Below are 23,699 nucleotides of genomic sequence, written 5' to 3'. Positions count from 1 at the left end.
TTTTCAAACCAGCAGACAGGTACGGGCAAAGACAAGGAGAAACACTGTCCAGCTGTCTCTAAGGAGTTTAATCTGGACAAAGAAATATGTGTTGTCGGTCCAGTCAGGTTCATTAAGTCTTTATACTTTCATTTATGTCTCTTCTTTAGTTCCGTGATAGTTGATTCTATGGAATATGGAATGTAGCAAACAAAAAATAAACACAAAAATAACTAGTTTTACATTTTTTAGACATGTACAGTGGTGTAGTGGGGATTTTTTAAGTGGGGGTATGCGATTCGTGACGTCAACAATGCAATGAATCCCAAGATATTTGCTCCACTTTATTCATTTTCGCTTTCATTATTGTGTACAGGTCCTTGAAATGAATTCAATTAGGAACAAGAAGTTTATCTTTAAGTAGAAGGCAAAAAGAGAAAAAGAGAAGTGCTCAGAAACACAACAACACTTGGTTCAAACTCTGGTTACTAAAGAAAATTAAACGTGGAGCAAGACGTTCTTTCACCACAACAGTTAATTTTGTCTAACTGAATAAATCTGTGACAAACATTCAGCTAAAAACTTTTTTTTTAGTATTGTGAAACCAGAAAAGCACATGGAACCATGTTTAAAGGGCCTATATTACTACTGCCATTACTATTTTCTAATATATATTATAATGTTGTTTCCTCATCAAAAACATACCGCATTTTTCGGACAAAAAGGCACACTTAAAATCCTTTAATTTTCTCAAAAATTGACAGTGCGCCTTATAATCCAGTGAGCCTTATGTATTAATTCTGGTTGTGCTTACTGACTTGAACTGATTTTATGTGGTACACAGTGTTCAAAAATCTGTCAAAATGTTTTAGTGCAGCTTTGGTAAACTATGAAGCCGCACCGCTTGATGGATTGACGGAGCATTATGGCTACTATAGTCAGGAGCCTCGCCAAGTTACACCATCAGCAGCACATCCTCTGTCACAGAAAGAACACACATATTCCACTGAGTTGTGTCCTTTAGACCCTGTTTACACTGAAACGAATCCACATATCACCGTATTATCATATCTGAAACGATCTGTGTCCACACACTTTGTTTCTGTGTCCGCAATCCTTCCCTCTCCACACAGCTTTGAGCATCCGTGTTTACCTTTTACAGAAACGAAACTTAAAACCGCATGGCTAATTTGCATAAATTTAGCGCTCAAAAAACAGCTCACTATTGTGCGCTGATGCGGTTCAGCTTCTGTTGGACTAAAGGACATGACTCAGTGGAATATGAGTGTTCTTTCTGTGACAGACGGGTGTTCTGCTGATGGTGAGTCTGTTCTGTGCTTCTATCGTGTTAGAGATGGTTCATGTGAAACTTTTCAGAGATTATACGTCTGCAGGTCATACGCATAGACTGTATATATGAATGGACATTTACTCTAGCCTCTTAGCGCTGTGGCTGTGAATTACTTCGCAGCGCATAGACCTACATCAGCGTATCAGCGTTTTCAGGTGTCCACATAGTTGATGAATTCGTGGGAGCTGGAGACACCAGATCGTTCTGTCTCTGGAGCCGTTTTCAATACGGCTAGTGTGAACGAACACTGCATCCACGACAAACATATGGACTCAAATATGTACTAGTGTGGATGGGGCCTTAGTCTGACAGAAGTTGACCACATCAGCGCACAAGGAGGGAGCTGTTTTTTTCAGTGTTTATAGTTTATGCAAATTAGTCACGTGGTTTTAAGTTTCATTTCTGTAAAATGTAAACAAATGTGCGTGAAGCTGCATTAAAAACATTATTAGTCAATTTATATTTGCGCCCTCCTCACAGGAAATAAAAAAAACACACTTAAATTATCCACCCACATTCACATTCATAATACACATTCACCAAGACAGGGAGGCAACGCCGTGCGAGTTACGCCACGATCTGCCAATGGATCATGGACGCCTGGTCTAAAGGATCAGTCTCAAGTTTCGTTTGTTTGTTTCACTTAATGCGCCTCATAATCCGGTGCACCTTATGTATGAAAATAAACGAGAGAATTCAACATGACTGATACTGCGAAAACAAAACAGTACTTGAGGTTTTGTTTAGTTTCATTCACACAAGTCTAACACAAAAACCCTGCATATTTCATAATCATTTAAGATAATTTTAGCACTGGAATTTCCAATCTCTACTGAACTAAAAATAAACTAAAAGCAGCTGTTAACTTGAAAATAACAGCTTCACGACACGGGACTTGACTTCAGATGTAGACAGACTGATAATACAGGATTACTCAAACATGTGTGAATGAAACAAAACACAACTCCAGGTATGTTTTTGAGAAGATAACAGCATTATAAAACGGTATAAAACTCACAAGAATCCATTTTGCTTTATACAGAGCCTTTAAAAATCCTTTAAAGCTGCGGCATCCGTTGCAATGCGTTCCAAGAATTAACCACCCATATTGCATTTAATTAGACAACGCTATAGAGAGCCGTACAATGATCTTTTATCTGAAACGCATTACTATTTTAGTGTTCTTTTAGTGTACTTTCCAGGATTAAAGCATCGGAGGATTTGTTCTTTTACAGTGCGACCCAGCCTGTCCTTGCCCTTGTCGACAATAAAATTCACAATCCGCAACTTTATGAAGCAAAGGAGGCTTACAAAAATAATGTCTTTGAGGGTAGAACGTGTTATGAGGGCCATCTGAGCCTATCCGGAGTATTTCTACCAGTGTATTCACTATGTCTCCTCTGTACGTGTCTAAACCAACTCGTCTTAAACGTGCTTTGTGTAATTTTTCTGGTATTAAACCTTTCTATCTTCATGGAGACCAAACCACACCAAGTTATGGGTCAGATCTGTGGAGAGGCGACCCAGCTCACAGTCAGAATGTTGTTTTTCTAGGTATTTTTGAGCCATAAAACCACCTGTAATTGAATAAATGTAAAGTAGAGCTGTTTAATGTTACACTGTGGAACATTCCAGTTACAACCTAGTGCAACCTAAAAGGGCAGACTACAGGTTTTCACTGTGTTCTTTTTTGGTTCAATGGGATAGTTGATGTGGTGAATCAGGGGTGGGCAATAATTTTTTTTTCCATAGGGCCACATGAAAAACAGAAAATACTGTGGAAGGCCAAAATGGTTAACTCAATTCTGCATAATATTAATTATACTTCTTTATAAAGAGCAGTAAATATTATTGTTTTGACGAGCTGGTCAGACTGGTAAGAGTTTATGTTATGACCAAGCAATGAAAAAGTGAGGTTGCCTTACAAAAAACTATCTGTAAAATAAAGGCAATGCAGTTTTAGTCCATGCATGACGTAAAATGATAAAATATTTTTATTTTGTAATTCCAAATTATCTTAAATGGGCAGATCAGTGTCAACCAAACAACCGTATGTAGCCGGGGAGCAGCACAATGCCCAGGTCTGTGGTAAATCATTATTATAGTTTCACATCAGTGATAAAGTGATGATAAGTGGTAAAATGTACAAAAATTGAGGAAGGAATTTTTTCTTACCTATGTCATTGGCAAAAATTCCATCCAAAACACACAAGGAAGGGATATTTATTCCAGTTTAAACTAGGGATGGCCATGATTAGTTGATTAATCGATAATTGATCATCAAGAATTTTGTCAATTACGTTCATTTTTAATCAACAAACTGAATTTAGGTTGCTGTGTGTAGCGTAGTGTAAGGAGACAAGGCTACGTCTGACAGCGCAAACACTGGAGTTGCGCCCTCACATCCCTCTGTCACAGAAAGAACACTTATATTCCACTGAGTCGTGTCCTTTAGTCCGGTAGAAGCTGGACCGCATCAGCGCACAAGGAAAGAGCTGTTTTTTTCAGCTCTTTTTGTTTATGCAAGTGAGTCACATGGTTTTAAGTTTTGTTTCTGTAAAACGTAAACAAATGTGCGTAAAACTACATTAAACACGTTATAATCTCAAACGGGCTGATGTGGCTCTATAGTGGTTATGGTTTACACGTTGTAAAGTTGAGTTTATCTATGCAGTTTAGTAGTACTAATGATGATAATTCTAACATAAAAATGTTAATGATTAATCGAAAAGCGATCGTTAATTCTTCCGACAACCGATTAAGAAAATTTTATTGAATGCCTATACCTAGTTTAAAGTATTGTCTATATTTAACCAAGATACTGTATATACACATTTGATCTCCAAAAAAAGTTAGTTTCAGTTCAGTTAGACAAATAAGTTGGGTTAATTTGGCATCACAATATTGTACACTCCCCATAATTTAACTTTTGTAGTTGATGAGCCCGACACCTCCTTGTCATCAGAGAGATAAACTGCTTTACCTGAAATGTTCCACAGTACAGCATTAAACATGTACTCAGGATTCATTACATTACAAGAATTTTATTGCTCTGAAATATCTTACAGAAAATACGTTTAATGCCACACAATTAAGAAAAAGACATCGTGCACCTTTAAAGCATCTGTACTGTGCGCTGTCTACATCCAATTATATATAAAGCGATTTACTGTCTGAAATCAAGAGTGCACACTTAGCATGCTAGTTGTTTTTAGTGTTACAGAGACAGCAAAACTCCTTTCTGGTATCTGAAAGTTGTAAAAAGTGCTTCTAGACTCACTGTGGCTCTGAATTCAGTAAAAAAAAAGACAGTAAAAAGACAGTAAGACACTTTTAAGCATCCAAAAATCAACAAAAACTACATATCTTCTGCTCTGTTTACATCTGTTCCTCTGTGTATTACTTTATTCATTCTAGTTCAGGTACGATTTGAATGAGACCAGTAAATTAGCCTGGCATATGCAGTGTATATATTTTTCATCAACGTTCACCGCTTTTGAAATAACTCATTAAATACATAAATGATACTCAAACGCGCTAACCAAGCAGACTGTGTAAAGGTCATGGTGATCCAGTAAAAGGAGAGATTTCACAGCGATCTGCTTTTAATTACACTGAACATCAGACGCGTAAACATCTACCGCACTGTTTAATGGCTCTCAATGGAAAAGAGTGGAGCAAAAAACACATCCGAGACTGTTTTCAATCTAATCTGAGTCATGTTTTCCTTTTTCCATTTACTCTCTTTATGATATGAGTGCTAGATCTTTTCTAAGACGTAAAAATTGTACTCAAGTAAGAAAAACGTTGATATAAAGCAGGAGTCTTCAACGTTTTTCAGGCCAGGGACTCCCTTCTATATGTGTATGAATGAATGAATGAATCTTTATGGAAATGGAATGTTTATTCAGACAGTAATACATAGAACATGCATAGAGAACATAAATACATAGATATAACGCATAAAGTAAATATTTCTTTTCCGTAATAAGTGAAAATAAATGTCACGCAGATTTTACTTGTGTCCGAAAAAGGAGTGGGAGGAAGTAAATACTTATTTAACCCCACCCCTTTATTCTACTGTCCCAAATTAACTAACATATAGACTTCTTATTTCCTGTACAATATAAGCTATAATTCACAGTACCTGCATTTCCGTACAAATCTAACAACAGCAACAACAAATACATGTATATTATGTATTATGTACACATATATATGGCATACAATTGTGTTTTATATTGAATTGGGCCTAGTGTCGTGTATAAACAGCTACTCTGTTATTGCACATTCAATACTGGGGGGGTATTCCATCAAAGTCACTTAACAAGTCCAGGCTTATCCTGAAATCCTGAGCTGAAACTTGCTCCATCTCCAGTTTAAGTATCAAGTCGTTCCATGACACAAATAAGCCTGAGTTAGAGGTTTGCGCGGGATAGAATATTCTGAGAAGGGGGGTATGAGAGGAGGCGCAGTGGGAGGTCCAGCGGCATGGTTAAGTCCTGGCTAAATCCTGTTTTAGTCCTGTTTTAGCTCGCAACCCGCGCGACGTATGTGACGGGGGGTTTGTGTGTGGCGTACGGGACGGGGGAAGATCTGTGCGGTGTAGGGGAGGGGGGGACGGTCCATGCGGCGTAGCTAGTGGGAAGGAGGATGGTCCAGGCAACGTACGGGACGGTCTACTAATTTAAATGCTTTTATTAATGCCAAATAAAATACCTAGCACAAATTATGCATGATATGCTTACATTCATCATTTGTATATTTTACTTTACACTCATATTTAGTTTGCAGGACTGCAGTTTATCATCACACCCTCCCACTCCCACATTGTGTAGTCCCACTCCCGCCTGTGACCGCAATGAGTTTTCAAAATGTGTCCCGCGTTGGGTCCCGCAAGTGCAGGGCCCTAACCTAAGTCTGATCAAAGCAAATTCAGGCCTAAAGTTTAAGCTGCAATTTGTGCGCGCTCCTAGTGACTCTGAGAAGGTCAGATTAATGGAGCAACATCACGGAAAATGTGCTCAAAGTGTGACGTTTTTAATGATCTCGTAAACGGACGGAGAGGAGCCACAGTGTGCACAGATAACAGTGTGATTTTGAACAGACAGAACTCACTGAAAACTAGTTCATCCTAATCCTTCAAATACGCAGAAATATATATTAAAAACAACAACAAAAACTGTACTTTAAAGTAATATTACTCAAGTACGTCTGGTCACCCTAATTGTATGGAATAATTCATATTTGATCAATTACCATTGTAAACGTGTTATTTTGAAGTTTGTGCTCTGATAAATGGATAATGGTTTTAGATTTTAGAGGCATCTAACTGTACAACATTAAGGCTTGCACTCTTGTATCGACAAAAATGTTTGAGAGTAGCCCTTCCGCATTTTCATTTTGTACAGGTCGCTCACCAGATGCAAAAGGTTGGAGATCCCTGGTCCAAAGGAATCCACACAGAGAGAAACATGCAAACTCCACAAAGAAAGGAGTGGGCAACCTGGGGATCAGACCCAGGATTTTCTTGCTGTGAGGAGTTCTAGTCCCTGGTGGCACGATAAGGGACTGGCATGTTACCTATTGTGGCTTTAGTACCCTTACAGTGTCATATACCGTATTTTCCGCACCATAAGCCTCCAACCCCATCAAAAAGCGACCGCGCGCCCCGCAATCCAGAGCGCCCTATGCACGAATCCACTCGGGTGTCCCAGCGCGACTTCAGTAAACTACAAACCCGCACCACCCACACCCACCACCCACGCAAACACACACAGAGGAGAGAGCGACCGAGCAGCCAAAAACGCCCGCAGTCACACTCATCACTCCACGCCGATGTGGAACGAACTGAAAAAGCGAATGTAATGTGCCACTTCTAGACACAACTGAACAACTGAGTCACTGAGAACACGTCAACAATCCAGCGGTCCCAGACAGCACCCTCCCTACACGCCACAACTGAACAAAGCCCAGAGTCACCGTGAACGCGACAAACAAAATCCCACTGACCCATCAAACTGTTGTGTTTCGTTTAAAGTCCAGTCCAGTTTATTTGTGAAAAAAGTTCTGAAACAGACCATTCAATGACTATTCTATAATCCAGAGTGCCTTATAGTGCAGAAAATATGCTATATTACTCAAGTATAAGCAAACATTTGATGTCTGATAACCTCAAAGACGAACGTTTTTTATGTAGTTACTTGAATAATTTTAACTACTCAGATCTGGTTGCAATATCAATTTCGCAGATGTTTTGATGTCAGATGCCCTACCAACTACTGAACGTTATTGTGAATATATTCAGATTGGCAGGTACACTCTTTTATATCTCTTCATAAAAACAGTATTTTTTAGTCTTGAATTAAATGAAACCTAAGGCTACCACAAACACCCTGACAACATATTGAACCATTTTGAGATTACAAAATAATGAATAGCCAGCTAAACAAATTCTCATTATTTACACACATGAAGTAACCAATGGAGAATGGGCAGTGACAGAAGAGGTTACTATCGAGGTGATGATAAATTAGCAGTATTTTTTCACGGCAATTTACTCAAAACAAAATCTATCTTTTATCTTTAAGTCCTCAAAATGAATGAAACCCTCAAATAGCATTTTATATCGAAACAAACTATTGACAAACATCTTTTCAGACAAGCGGTGAACCATGGCTGCCCTTACCTCCTCTTACTATAACATTAAAGCTGCACTATGTAACTTTTCAGGTGGAGGTTGCGCTTTAACTTGTCTCCATGGAGATTGCGTAGCTTTGCTTGGTTTGTTCCCATAGGCCGTGTAAAGAAGTGGACTAAGGGAGTGTGACTTTCCCCATAGTGTCCGCTCCAGTCAAATGAAGCTCATGAGGCTAGCAGTTATAGTGTGAATTTGGGCCCCAGTTCCATATTAGGAATAGGAATTAATTTACGGACCAAGTAGCTAAATAAAAACTCCAGGATCATATAAAGCTAAGGCTAATACGAACATTTTAAGACCAAAATGACGAGGCTCACTGCAACAGTTACAGAGAGAGGAATGACAATTTCTCAATGTAAAGTCAATTGGAGCCAGAGTGGATGGAACTGTAAGCTCCCCCATGCTCACTTCCTATGTGCAGGGCTCCTACAGTCATGGAAATCCTGGAAAAGTCATGGAAATTGAAAATGTCATTTTCCAAGCCTGGAAAAGTCTTGGAATATTGTAAATTCAATGAAAGTTTTGGAAAAGTCACGAAATTTCAGTATCTCTTTCACACAACTACAGCGTTCTGTTAAGTTATCATTAGGCTTTTATGATTATTTCCGAACGTATGCGCATTTTTCTTTAAAAGAGATGACAAAAAATGCACTGACAGTATTTTGAATATTAAAAAACTATAATCCCAGACCATAAGGTGAGTGGAAAGGGTTAACATTTCATATGTAGCCCTAAAAGTATGATCATTTGCCGTAAAGTCATGGAAAATTCACTTTAGGTCATGAAAAAGTCATGCAGTGTATGTATGGATTCATTACCCTCTCACCTCTCCATAGAGAGGTTGGTTGGTGCTCGTCTCCATGGAGATAAACAGACAGACATATAAACCAGAAAAGAGGCATATTGCACCTTTACTAGATATTTTCGAATGTATTTAAGAAAATTATCTTAAGTACACATATATTGTATAAGCAGCTTTCTTGAGGTCAAAATAAGTCCATTGTGAGCTGTCTGCATCTTTATTGTCAGATAATCAGTAAGTGTGCGGTTAAGTGTGGAAAAGTTTTGAAATTTTGTCAGTGAAAAAGAGTGGGACCCTTGTATTTGGAATGCGGCAGCTATCAGGCGATATCCATTTATATATACAGTGTATGGTTGTTCCACAGTGTTGCATTAAAAGTATTTATCTCCATGGATACAAACATCACACCAGTCCAAGTAACAGGCCTGATCACAGCGACAATTTTAAATTCTTTTTTGAGCAGTAGGGGTGTGCAAAAATAACGAAATATCGACATATCGTATCGTTTAAAGTGATGATACAGTATTGATATCGTGAGCTGCTGTATCGATATATCGCCAAGAGTATTTTTTGGTATATTTTACTTAATTATTTTGTTGCCATGCTACAGTTTTGTTGCTTGTTTAGTGAAAGGAAACTCGTTTATTCGACACATTTGACATTTTCACTGTTTTGATGATTAAAATGTGTGTTTTTCTTATTAACTTTACACAAGACATGGACCATGGAGCATCACAGCCATGAGTCAACATCAGATCGATTTGAAATATATCGTATCGAATCAAAAGTGCACTGTTATCGAGGTATGTATCATATCTGCAACTTCTTAATGATACCCAGACTTATTGAGCAGTAAAACGCATGTAATCAACTAAATACAAGGTGGATAGATCGGTTAAGGTTTAAAGCCATATTGTGGAACATTCCAAGCAAAGCAGCATCATCTCCATGGACCAAAGCACGTGGCTGAAAAGTTACGTGATGCACCTTAAGCAATGATTCATTAATATGTGATCATTAATTGACAATAAAACCAAAAGAGCAAAGTTCTAGAGCAGATTATGTGTAGCTCTTTTTCTTCGGTCAAAGTAAGTCCAACATTGCATCAACAAATTAAGTAATAAGATTCTTACTTACCACTGCTGCACCGGAGCGTGTCAAAACACCTGAAAGAGAAGAAAAAGAATACTCAAGAGCTGTACTTGATTTTTATTTTCTTAAAAATGTGAAAAACAGAACTGGTTCATTTTAAAGATTTGCAGTGGTCCAAAGTTATTCCTCACTTGCTTTATGTAGTCATAGTATCATAATTAACCTCACCGCAATGAGTTTATGAGCACTTTCCACTTTTGTGAGTCAGCAACTAGCATGCTAACAGGGCACCAGCATTACTTGATGGTTCACAGATGATAAAATGCTTTATATTATGCAGAGAGTGTACAAAGGTCTCATTTAGACTCTCAAACCTGCTTCTAAAATATAGGTACAGCTCCTTAAACAATGTATGTATGGATTCACTACAGTCGTCCCTTGCTCTATCGCCGTTCACTTTTTGCGGTCTCACTGTTTCGCAGATTTTTAGTGCAATATTTTTTTTACAGCTTATGAACGTGCATTGTGATTGGCTGTGGACCATTGTCAATCAGTCTCTTCCCTGCCGTGACTCCTGTACATTACAGTATGCGTTCAGCTGCCAAATTTAAAGAAATGTTTGATCTCTAGCGGTGTGATTCTGAAGTGCTGTATGTTTGCAAGTTTTCTCCCTGACAAAACCTACAATGTCAACGAAACGTTCTGCAAACAAAGGCTCCTACAGTCACACCCAAAAGGCAGAGGAAGACAAAAAGTTGGACTTCTGGACTCGCTGAAGGTAGGTAGAAGTTACGCAGCTGTACTAGAGTCCTGCACCGGGCAAATAGTTGTTGAAACGGGCAGGTTTTAATGTTCTGGAATTTTATGGGCTGGAATGTAGGTGGGTAGCGATTACAGACGGGCGGGTCAGGACTAGACCAGATCTAAACCAAATCTGAACCACAGCTGAACCTGGACTGAACCAGGACTAAAAATGGACTAAACCAGAAGTAAACCAGGACTGAATCAGGACTAAACCAGGACTAAACCTGGACTAAACCAGAACTAAACCAGAACTGAACCAGGACTAAACCAGGATTAAACCAGAACTAAACCAGAACTAAACCAGAACTGAACCAGCACTGAACCGAGGATTAAGCCAGGACTAAACAAGGTCTAAACCAGGTTTAAACCAGAACTAAACTAGGACTAAAACAGAGCTGAACGAAAACTAAACCAAGTCTAAACCAGGACTGAACCAGGTCTAAACCAGAAGTAAACCAAGACTAAACCAGGTCTAAACCAGGACTAATCTTGGACTAGGACTAGAATCTAGGACCGCCCTTGAGAGAACCCCGTGCTTGTGGAACAGGATGTCTGCAACAAGCGATCGGGCGTCAGCTGCGATTAGCCCGGTGGAGCGTGGTCCTTGCGCTCGCGGTTACCCGACGGTCTACGTGGGCGTGTCTCCGGCATTTCACCGCTGCTGATATCGCGGTGATTTTAGTAAATTTGTATGAAGAAGAACCCACCACTTCAATCCAGGTTAAAAAAGCACAGTGACACACATAACTGACATTTGAGTAAAATATTATAATTTTTTTTCCCTGTAACGCCACATTACTGCATTACAATAAAAGCAATGCATTACAGTAATTTGTTACTTTTATAACGTGTTACTCCCAACACTGGGAATAACTGTTTCAAGTGAACCAATTTTGTTTTTATTTTTTATTTATTTATATATCCTAGTGCGCTGTATATTATGGCGTCTATTCTTATGTAAAAACACAAAAAAAAAGCGAGAATTCTCTTCCTCCCTGTGAGTGAAGTGAATAATGGAGGGATATCATTTATGGATGTGTGTGGGCTTCCCCCGTGAGGCCGCGCACTTCTCCGTCAGAGCTAATGCTTTTGTCACACACACAAGCACTCATACGGCTCTTTATTTATTGATCAAACTGAGCGAAAGTGGCCGAGAATAGCCGACAATGTGCTATGGAGGATTCTATTGTTCTGCTTGCTTTTGGTTACAGGCTTTCAGGGAAACTATACAGCCCCTGTTATGGTACACTGACACACAACAAAATGACTTTATTTATTATTTAGACGGAGAGAAGGAAGTAGAAAGGGTGGGCAGCTTGGCAGTGCTCTCACAAAAAAAGAAATGTATATAGGCTATAGAGTCTGGGATATTGTTGTCATATATCAAGGAATTTCCTGTTAAACCAAGTAGAGATTTTGAGATGCTAAAAGCAAAACTTCATTGGACTTTTAGTTGTTGAGTCGAATAATCAGTTGATGGAGTCTAAATTGGTAAAAATGTGTCTTCGTTAACTATAATCGTTCATTTAGATTATGCATCAATCCAGCTTCTTCTGATCTGATACCAATGGTAATACTTTGGGTTTAAGTATTTGCCGATACCCGATATCAACCAGTACTAGGGTAGGGACTAAAAATATTACATATTTCTGTTAAACTCAAACAGCGTATGGTAATAAAAATCATAAAAATGTGTTATATAACTTTTTTTAATCATTTAAAATAACTACTGAACAACTTTGAATAAATAAATAAATTAAATAATAATATCAATAATAATATAATTATAAAAAAAAAATAAATATTACAGGGTTTTGGACCAGCATTATCCAATAAATCATTGTTTCCCAAAGACTGGGTCGTGAGATTTTTTTGGGGTCACCTTGTCACGATCTGTATGTAGGTTGAAATGTTAAGACATGTTTTGCATATTTACTAATCTTTTTGTAATTATTTTAGTGACAATTTTGTTCCAATATTGCTGGTTCAGTTGAATGTTGAAAAGGAAAATAAACGGGCAACATTTAATGTCCAAATAGGTGACTTATGGATCCTTTTATTGCTGGTTCAATTAATGTTTTTCATTGTTTAAAACTTGAGTAATACTAATTGTTCAGAGACACGATCACTCAGTCAACAATAAAATATCTTCATTAATGTTCAATAATGATCAAATCCACCTTTATTTTATGATTTATGAATAATGTCAATTGACTTGGGTCACGAAGGTTTGTGACTTTTAAAATATGGGTCTCCAAAAAAAAAAGCTTGGGGAAACACTCCTGTAAATCATCAAATTACACAAATTTATAGACCAAAATTGGATATCGAGTGAACCGATATCCGAACCATCATCAAAATGTTCAATAACAGCACCGATATCTGATACCAGTATTGTATCGGTGAATTCTTAATTTAGATTATAAGACTTTATATGTGACAACAGCAAAAAGGAGAAGTTAGGTCAAATGAAGATTTGGTGTTTTTTTTTATTTATTTTTATATGGAAAATGGCAGCGATTCACAAATTGAATCTGTTTTTATATAAATACATTGTACATACATCCCTAGTTCTGTATAAATTGGTGTTTTTGCTTGGACTTTCTCACAGTTGTAGTCATATCACATCGAAGAGAGACATTATAGTTATAGTTATTATAGATACATTATAATAAAGATCTTTTGCCACACCCCCTTTTAGTGAACCAAATCGATCTGCAGAACACGTCTTGAGTCGATAAAGAATCTCATTAGTCAACTACAGCTCTACTGACACTTTGCACATCCCGCTGGAGGTGTTTTACATGTACGTGTACGGCGTAATGTGTAGAAGTTACCATGGTGACACAATGCACACATTAGGAAACACGGCCAAAAACGTTTTAAGCTGTTGTTTAAACCAAATGGATTTAAACAACAGGAGCCTGTGATCAATAGAAGTGTTGATTATGATCCGTCTGTAATCTGATGTCTTGTAATCTGATGTCTGCCGGACTTGTTTAACAGCACAAATCAGATCATCTGTTGTACTTGTTTCTTGTCAAATTGTGTTAAATTAAAACTCGAATTAAAGTCCAATAAGAGGAACAGAGATTCAGACCCCCCCAGGAAATGCAAAGTAACAATATGATAGATATATTTACCAGCAGCTTACAGGCTCATTCTTTTCTTTACTTTTTTTCTTTACATTGGTTTTACTTCCATATCTCTAAGGATGTTTTGTACATCTGGCCAATAAAGTAACCCAATCTATAAAGAAAATCAACATTTGAAACCAATCTCTGGTGGACCAAACAGAAAGGCAAACACAAGGTATAAAAATAAGTTTAAATTTAAAAAAGTTTTTAAAAAAAAAGTAATTTAACAAAGGCTCAAATTAGGTAAATCTTTAACAAAAAGCCAGGTCCAACTGGGGTAACTTAAATCAAACAGAAGAAAACAAACCCAACCAAAGAACCACAAAGAACAGGGGTGTTTTTATATATGAGGGCCAACTAAAACTGAACACAAGAGGGAGGAACTACACTAAATAATTACTAATATACACTAAATAAAACTACTAACTTAATCAAAGTAACAAGAAGGCAAATAAGTTTAATACAGAAAATAACTTTCACTTCGTAAAAACCGTCTGACCTCGCAGCATTAGGATTCGTTCGCTCGACGGTAGGTGGAACAAATCACTGGCATTTGGTTGTGACGTATGTAATGCACCAAATCCCGTAGGAAGAAGGGCAGTAACGTCTTTCTTTGATAAAATTCACCAAACATTCTCTTTGTTCCCGCTTTAAATCCTCGATCTTGAGAATTGTTGCCAACACAGAATGTCTGTCTTCATCAACATCCATCTCGACGCTTTGTTTACTGTTGTGCTGCACCACAAAAAGGGACCCTGACATGGCGTTTGAGTTTGATGTCATGGCTTCACAGCTCTTCGCTGATTGGCCGGTGAACAGTCTACAACTTCCGGGGCTCTTGCAAACCGTCCTGTGTATTTTGATTCCTGACCTAGGGATGGGCATTCGATGAAATTTTCTTAATCGATCGTCGGAAGAATTAACGATCGATTATCGATTAATCATTAACGTTTTTATATTAAAATGATCATCATTATTATTACTATCTGCACTAATCTGCATAAATAAATTCAACTTTACGACATATAAACCGTAACGACTCTAGAGCCACATCAATCCGTTTGACATTATAATGTGTTTAATTCAGTTTTGCGCAACTCTCACAGAAACGAAACTTAAAACCGCGTCGCTAATTTGCATAAACTAAGCGAAGATAAAACTAAAGCTCTTGTGTCGCTGATGCGGTCAATTTCTGTTGGATTAAAAGACATGACTCAGTGGAATACAGGTTAGTGTGACCATATTTGCGTTTGTCAAAACCAGGACACCGTACGGGGGGAGGGAGGTGGGGACTCGTCATCGACATTGAGCGACTCTCACCTGGCAAAACTTTTTCCCACCGAAACATATGTGCTGCTTTGTAGTTTGTACACTGTGCACATGGACTCACACTTGTCCCGAACGCAACGGAAAGCGTGGAATTTCTTGTACAAGTCATCGTTAAATACGCATTTGTGCTTCGGTACTTTGCAGACTGACTGACTGTGTATGTGTTTGCTCGCTCCTTCTGAGTGCAGAGAGACACATGTACGAACCCTGTTTGGTCACGCTACACACAGCAACCTACATTCGGTTTGTCGATTAAAATGAACGTAATCGATGAAATTCTTAATGATCAATTATCGATTAATCGACTAATCATGCCCATCTCCATCCTGACCTATTCGTTGGAGAGAAATTAAGTTGAGCAGAGGCACTAGGTGGAGCCAGCCTGACTACCTCCGTCTGGCCACGTAAACAGAACAAGTGTAAGTAAATATTTCAGACTTATATTAACCAAAATGTGTGCACCCAAATTAAAATACAAGTCTAATTAAAGGAATTAAATGAAATGATGTGTGCTGTGTGCAACTTAATGTAAATGAAATGAATTAATACTAACACTGGAGTGGTGGCAGAAGTATCCACCACAATCCCCATGGAGACAAGCAGGTGGCATACCCTCCAACAGAAATGACAGTGTGCTGTACGTTTAAAGCCCTACCATGTCATATTTGAACCAAAATTGTGGATGTGTTTATTAAGCTGAAAAACATAGAATAACATACTGTCTTCTCAGCGGGCTTGCATCTCCACAAACCTGACTCTTATTATCTTTAACGGTCATCAACTGAAATATTGTTCATTTGGCTAAAATCTTCTATAGTGTTGCAGAAAACGTATTTATTTCTCTGGAGAATATTCCAACGCATGATTTTAGCTTCCTGTTTCCATGGAATCAGGTGATGTGCAACCTTCAGAAAGTTACATACTGTAGCTTTAAATTACAACATGCACCTTTAATAATGCATTTCCACCTAATTTGTCCTTTTGTCCTAATCTAGCGCTTTCGGATTTCCTTGATGGTGGAAAACATCATAATTATGCAACAGGCTGATGAGAAGAGGGTTCGGAGGCGCGCTGGAACAAAGACCAGATCGAGCTTTAAACCAGATGACACGCCGAGCCGAAGCCTTGAAAATAGGAGCGGGCTTTCATCTCATTTACCTCTCTCACCCCTTTCTTCTCCTGTGCCTCAGCTTCAGATCATTCATTTTACTCTTAAGCGCTGAAAAGGGCTGCAGCTGTAATAACGGGGATTTCAAAGCGGCCGCGTTTTGGGCTAAAGCCAGGAATAAAAATAAAAAAGCTGTAATTGAGATTTCTCTCCTTAGATCAGTTCAAGGAGCACAATTAGGATCTGTCTGAAAGCTTCACAGTGCAGAGGTAGAGAGCGGCTTGTTAAAACGCAAAGGTCTTACACATTTCAAAATGGAAGTTCACTACATTCAGGACTCTGCTGGTAGAAGCAAATTGGTGCGTTTGACCCATTTTTCAACACGACTGGGGTTGGCTGCTCCTGTGGCTACCTGACTGGCCCCCTGTGCAGTTTTTAAAGTTTTTTTTTGGCTTTTGAGCTTAATTTTTAACTTTTAATCATGGGATTTAAACCAACTATGAAAGGCAGCTTGCACAGTTCAAAAAACAGAAGTTAGCAACTGTTGGACTGAAATAAGCAGTTTGATTTTTATGTATTCATGGAGACGATGCAAGAAGGAGCTAGTCGCAAATTGAGCAGGAATCTAAGGAGCTAGCTATGGACCTCTGTGATGATCAGTGTTGGGAGTAACGCGTTATAAAAGTAACAAATGACTGTAATGCATTGCATTTTGCTGTACTGCAGTAATGTTCGGCATTACAGGGAAAAAAAATAAATATATTTTACTCGGCACAAATATCGATAACGCGTGTTACAATGCTTTGGATTGAAGCGGTGGGTTTTTCTTCATACAAATTTGAAAAAATTACCGCAATATCAGCAGTGATGAAACGCTAGAGATGCGTAGACCGTCAGGTGACCACGAGCAAAAGGATCAGCAAAGAACTCCGCACTCCATGGGGTGAACCGCAGCTGACGGCCGATCGCGCCTTGCAGACACCGTGTTAAAAGACTCGGGGTTTTCTCAGGAGTGGTATTTTCCAAGTTCTAGTCCAAGATTAGTCCTGGTTTAGACCTGGTGGTTCAGCTCTGGTTTAGTCCTAGTTTATTCCTGGTTTAGAGCTAGTTTAGATCTAGTTTAGTCCTGGTTCAGTTCCTGGTTCAGTTCTGGTTCAGTCCTGGTTCAGTTTTGGTTTAGTCCTGGTTCAGTTTTCTGGTTTAGTCCTGGTTCAGTTCTGGTTTAGTCCTGGTTCACTTCTGGTTTAGTCCTTCTTTAGTCCTGATTCAATCCATATATGGCGCAAAAGTTCAGCATCTTCACAGTTATTTTGGTGAGAGTAACTTAAAAGTGCTGCAATAGTCGTGTAATGTTTTACATTTTAAATATAGTAATACTGTAATGTAATGAATGACTTTGAAATGACAGTAACAAGTCATAAATAACACATTACAGTTTTAAAGTAACTTGCCCAACAGTGGTGATGATACAGACTTTACACCAAATGTGGTAAAACCTTCCAGAGGAAATACACAGAGGGAATACCCAATCAACCAAAAACAATGGAGCAGACTAAGAGTGGCAACCAAGACGGTTTTGCGACTGACATTTGCTGTGGCCGTTTCCGACACCATTTTTAGTGCGACACTTTGATTCTGTTCCTTGTCCACGGCCAAAACTCCACAGAACTACTGCTCCTAATGCTCCACAGCTTCTACCCGCCGCAGTTAGGCTGGTAAATGAGAGACTGATTGGACTCTATTTTACTTTTACTACATTTACTGTTGCACTGGATTGTGGCGGCCGTGGGAAATCAAATTTTGTTTTTACGTAACATAAAAATGTCAAATAAACAAATCTAACCTTAAAGGGCTATACAGAAAATAGGGCAGTTTCCTCCGGGCGCTCTGGTTCCCCACATCAACCCAAAAAATGCTACACAGGTCTCCAGGAAGAACGGCTGATAGTTAAGGTCAATTAAACACAATCAATCAATGAACCTGTCCAGGGACGACAGGTGGAAATGAGCACTGGTGCTACAACCTGGTACAATACATCTCTCCTGTTAATGTTAATGTAAATTGTGCACTGTCCCTGTCTCTTTAAATACATAAACTAATAAGGGGCTCCTAGTACCTTTCCCTATGACAACATTCAGAAAATATTTTGTCTGTCAAGCTAAAATGTACTAAAATATGTCATTATGTGCATTGAGGTTGAAGTGTAAAGGACACGTATTATGCAGAATTGACTTTTTTGAGCATTTAACTAATATAACATTGTTCCCTGGAGTTGTATTTTTCTCAGTTGATGCTAGTTTGATGAATCTTTTCAAAACACTTTTTTTTTTTTTTTTTACCAGGATTGTTGCGTCACAGGTAGAGACCGTGCACAGCTAGTCATCGTCACGTGTGGCTTACTGCACGCCTCTAATGCAAGGGGTCTCCAAACTTTTTCCTCTGGTGCATTACTTTTACAAAACTGAAAAAAATGCCAGAGAGCTACTAGTTTTAGTGGTCACAAGAAACTGAGCATATATTAGAGCCACAGCAAGCTACAGATGATGTACAGTTAGACGCCTACAAAACATAAACCATTGTCCATTTATTAGTGCACAAAGTTAAGCACCAAAATGATACATGTACAATGATAAAAGGCATTTAATTAATCAAATTTTACTTATTCAGCACAATATGTGTAATTTAGAAATCCTTTGGCCAGCTTCCTTGGAAGGGAATGGAGAATTACAAGTAGCTCTAATGACTTTCTTAAATGGCACTTATCTAGTTTTGCTAATGAACTTAATTGAATATTTTTGCTGCATTTGTAATAAACAATTTCAATAATGTATTAATTACAAGTTTTTATGGAACGAGCCAAGACACAGTCTATCTTTTCAATTTATGTCAAACCACAAGAAAATAATCTGATTGCAAATGTATTGCAAATAGTTTCATTATTTGAATCTGGCAACCCAGAATTATTTTCACATGAGATCAGTATGTCTAAAGCAATGAATGAATGATTGTTAAATGGATGCATTAAAAATATAGCAATAAATAAAGCAATAAATAAACAAATAAAAAAATTGGGACAGTAGCTCACATTGTAAGGTTTTTGTTTTTTTTTACATATTCTATTTAAAATATTTATAATTTTTTTGACTTTCATTAACACATTTATTCATTTTATAAACTTTTCCCATTGAGTCTTAGTTTATGTTTACATCCCTATACAGAACCAACAAGTAAAACTACCTTTAAAGACTCCACAAACTTTCCGCACATGAAAAAGGATGGGACATAAAAGCTGGGCTGCTTTATTTTTTATTTATTATTTTATTTCTTATTCCACCAGAGCCTTAAGCTTTTCCTTTTAAGATGCAGCAATAAAAGGACAACAAATAACCGCCTCCTTAGGTTTTATCAGCTCTACTCCCTCTGCAAGCAAAACCGCCCCGCTCCGTGTTGTCTTGTTTACCCTCCATAAATTAAACCCAAGCTTCTCCCTGTTAATAATCAAAGCGCGGACACACTTACACGTGCACCTGTACCTCCACTCAAACCCTGGCCTCCCGCACTTTGCAAAGTCAGTGAGAAATATTTGCGCCGTAAATGCTGGGAGCGCCCGGAGCACTTTGCATGTCATATAAAAATTCATACGCAGGCTAAAATCATTGTAACCGCGGCTGTAAAAAGCTCATTCAATCACAAAGGAACGCCGTGTCCCACTGTAACTCAGCCGCCGATGACAACGCGGAGGAAATACAGTCGCGCGCACGGGCCGCTGATTCCCAGAACGCTTGCAGACGAGTGGAAGAGAGGACAGTGATTTTGTACTGTAAATATTCAGCGCTGAGGTGAAGGGGGAAAACGTACAGAAGCCGAGAGGGGTCACGACAAACGGAAAAGGCGCAACAAATGTAAATGCGACAACACGACAAAAAGCCACAACAAACCAAAAAAAGCCACAACGGAAATGACCGCGGGACTCTATTTTAATGCAAACGCCGCAACAAATACAAACGCCACAACACAAACGCAAATGTCACAACACATTAAAAAGCCACAACACATCCAAAAGCCACAACGGAAGTGACTGCGGGACTCTATTTTAATGCAAACGCCGCAATAAATACAAATGCCACAACACAAACACAAATGTCACAACACATTAAAAAGCCACAACACATCCAAAAGCCACAACGGAAGTGACTGCGGGACTCTATTTTAATGCAAACGCCGCAACAAATACAAACACCACAACACAAACACAAACGCCGCAACACATTAAAAAGCCACAACACATTAAAAAGCCACAACACATTAAAAAGCCACAACAGAAGTGACCACGGGACTCTATTTTAATGCAAACGCCGCAACAAATACAAACGCCACAACACATCCAAAAGCCACAACGGAAGTGACCGCGGGACTCTATTTTCCAACGGACCGATCAAGCGGCAAGTGAAGAAGAAGAACTACAACGTGAAACGAATAATGATAAAACAACTTACGTTTCCAACTTCTCCGTTTCTTTCACTTTTCACGTTGTAGTTCTTCTTCTTCACTTGCCACCTGATCGGTCCGTCAGAAAATAGAATAGAGCTTTTTAATGTGTTGTGGCTTTTTAATGTGTTGTGGCATTTGCATTTGTGTTGTGGCATTTGTATTTGTTGTGGCATTTGCATTAAAATAGAGCCCCGCGGTCACTTTCTTTGTGGCTTTTTAATGTGTTGCAGCATTTGCGTTTGTGTTGTGGCATTTGTATTTGTTGCAGCGTTTGCATTAAAATAGAGTCATTTCCGCTTTTTTTTTTTTTGGTTTGTTGTGGCTTTTTGTTGTGTTGTCACATTTGTATTTATTGCGGCGTTTGCGTTTGTTGTGACCCCTCTCGGCTTCCCTAGAAACACGCCCAGCTGCTTCTGCTCAAAGGACATGTGAAAAGTTATTTGAGCTTTTAACCGTGCTGTATCACTGTCCCCTCGTGAAAAACATACCTGTAGTTTATTCATCTTAATTCACGCTTGTTTCATTAATCCACGAATCCTCTGAGCACTCCAAAATGCTTCGTCTGCATTTTGCCTGGATTGTTGCGTCACAGGTAATAATCCGTTCCATAAATCATCACAGGACTTGCAGCGCAGTCAAATTGTGTTCACAAAAAAAGTATGGCTCTATAAGCAGAGCATACACACTGGATTGAAGCCATGAGCTGATTTGCATTTAACAATAAATAAAAATGTCGTACACTTGTAATGCGCTTTGCAGGTTTGTCAAAGGCTTTCAAAGCACCACACTGTCATCATTATTCATTCTCTCCAGACTCAATGATGGTAAACTTCTATTCAGAGTATCCCCAGGTTTGACTACCCCAAATTTAAGAATTTTTTAAGACCTTTTTAAGACCACTTAAATGAAAATTAAAACCAACATCGCACCCATTATGCGGGCAAAAAACACAAGATCCAATTCTAATAATGATCAACAAACTACTATATCTAGAATCTAAGAGCCACTGTGGATAAAACCTGCACTTCCCCGTAATCCACCCAACGTCTTCCTCCACTGTACTGACTGTTTGTAATCTATTACTCAGATTAGACGTTCATTCAAGTTACAGGATTTCACGTTGTTGTTGTTTTTTTCCTCTCCCTCAGTTTAACATCACACTGCAGCCCGGTTGAGTAAACAAAAAAATATGCTAATGAAATTTAAGACCTTTGTGAAAAAAATAAGACTTGGACAACATAATTTAAGACTTTTTAAGGCCTTAATTTAGGAACATGAAATTTGAGACCTTTTTTAAGACTTTTAAGATCCCGCGGCTGCCCTATTATTGAAGCCACAGAGGCCCCAGGGCTGATTGACAGAAGCGAGGCTGCCAATCTGTCATTGGCCCCTCTGACCAACACCAATCCTTTTGCGCTCACACAACTTTCATACTAGGCAATGCGGGGGAAGTGTCTTGCCTAAGGACACAGACTCTGAGCGGGAGTCAGTCCTCCGACCTTCGGAATAGTGCTACAACCACTCACTGTCACTGTCATCTCGTTTGTTGTCCTGCATTCACTCTCACAAACTAGGGCTGGGTGATATAGAGCAAAAAATATATCTCAATATATTTTGCTATATGTCTATATAAGATATATATATCTCGATATCTGCACAGGAAAAATAACCCCCCAAAACTCCTGCAAAAACAAATATGCCAAATTCCACAAGGTCTTTTTTTCATTGAAGTGCAAGAGGTAGGCAGTTTATATAGAAACAAAGTACGTCTGCCACATTTAAGATTACGAAAATCCCTAATTACATAAAAAATTATTTAACTGTAAAATAAAAGAACTCAATCAACTCAAGCTCATCTTTGCATTAGCTCTGTTAACTGTACAATAACCATGAGCTCCTTTAGCAGAGGAAGCTCCTTTTTAACAGACTCATGTTCCTCACCAGCGCAAGGAGCTCTGAGGTTTCCCACAATCCACTGCACAGATCAAACCGAACGTTTCCAAACACTATTGTACAAGTCACACTGCAGCAGATTATTAATTAAAATCTTCTACATAAATAAACTTTACATTACTAAACTTTACAACATCAGTGCCTGTGAGATTATAATGTATTTAATGTAATTTTGCGCACATGTGTTTACATTTTACAGAAACGAAACTTAACACCGCATGGCTCATTTGCCGCGAATGCAGTTCAGCTTCTTGCGGACTAAAGGTTCATGGTGCTAGAAGCTTTCACTGGTACCGACTTTCAGCGGTCACTGCCGTAGTGAGGAGTGAATGAGAAACAAGCAGCAAAATCAGGGAGGCGGAGGCAACGACAGAGAAGGCAAACAAGCAAAGCGGCAAAATCAGAATTATATCCATATATACAATATGTCAGAATCCTTAGTTTAAAAAATATCTCGACACACACATACTTTCATACTAAAACTGCAAACTGGGGGAATGTCTTGCCCAAGGACACAAGGACACACTGCACCGACTCGAGCTCCACTGTGGCACCTGGTATTCTCAGGAGTCTCCCATCCAAATACAAACCAGGCCTGACCCTGTTTGACTTCCGAGAAGAGCCTGGACATTCTCGTAGTGGTGTGGTGTACAAGGTGCACTATGTAACGTTTTGGTTGGGGGTCCATCACCTGCTTGTTTCTATGGAGATGTCATTGCTTTACCTGGAAGGTTCCACAGTACAACGCTAAACAGCTCTACTTTACATTTAATAAATTACAGGTAGTTTAACATCTCAAAAATGCCTAGAAAACAGACATTCTGACTGTGAGCGGTGTTCTTTTTCAACAGATCTGACCTGCAACTTGGTCTGGTTACAGGTCAGATCTGTGGAAAAGTTACACAATGCACCTTTAAGCTTGTCTGGCATGCTTTGAGTTGGTGGACAAACAC

At 38.7% G+C, this 23,699-nt stretch overlaps 1 protein-coding gene across 1 annotated transcript in view; it reads right to left on the bottom strand.

Annotated features, from left to right (window-relative positions):
- LOC129412105 (inactive N-acetylated-alpha-linked acidic dipeptidase-like protein 2) overlaps positions 1-10,005 on the bottom strand; it is a 514,851-nt gene extending 504,846 nt beyond the window's left edge. Inside the window, exon 1 of the mRNA XM_055165108.1 lies at positions 9,970-10,005. The gene's annotated coding sequence lies outside the window, so the exon portion shown is untranslated. The remainder of the gene's footprint in view (positions 1-9,969) is intronic.
- Positions 10,006-23,699: the final 13,694 nt, after the last annotated feature.

The sequence above is a fragment of the Boleophthalmus pectinirostris genome, unplaced genomic scaffold, assembly GCF_026225935.1.
Source record: "Boleophthalmus pectinirostris isolate CB_2022bp ecotype Guang Dong unplaced genomic scaffold, ASM2622593v1 HiC_scaffold_7, whole genome shotgun sequence".
Taxonomy (NCBI): Eukaryota; Metazoa; Chordata; class Actinopteri; order Gobiiformes; family Gobiidae; genus Boleophthalmus; species Boleophthalmus pectinirostris.
The sequence above is the reverse complement of the archived record's forward strand: the minus strand, read 5'-3'. Positions and strand labels throughout refer to the sequence as shown.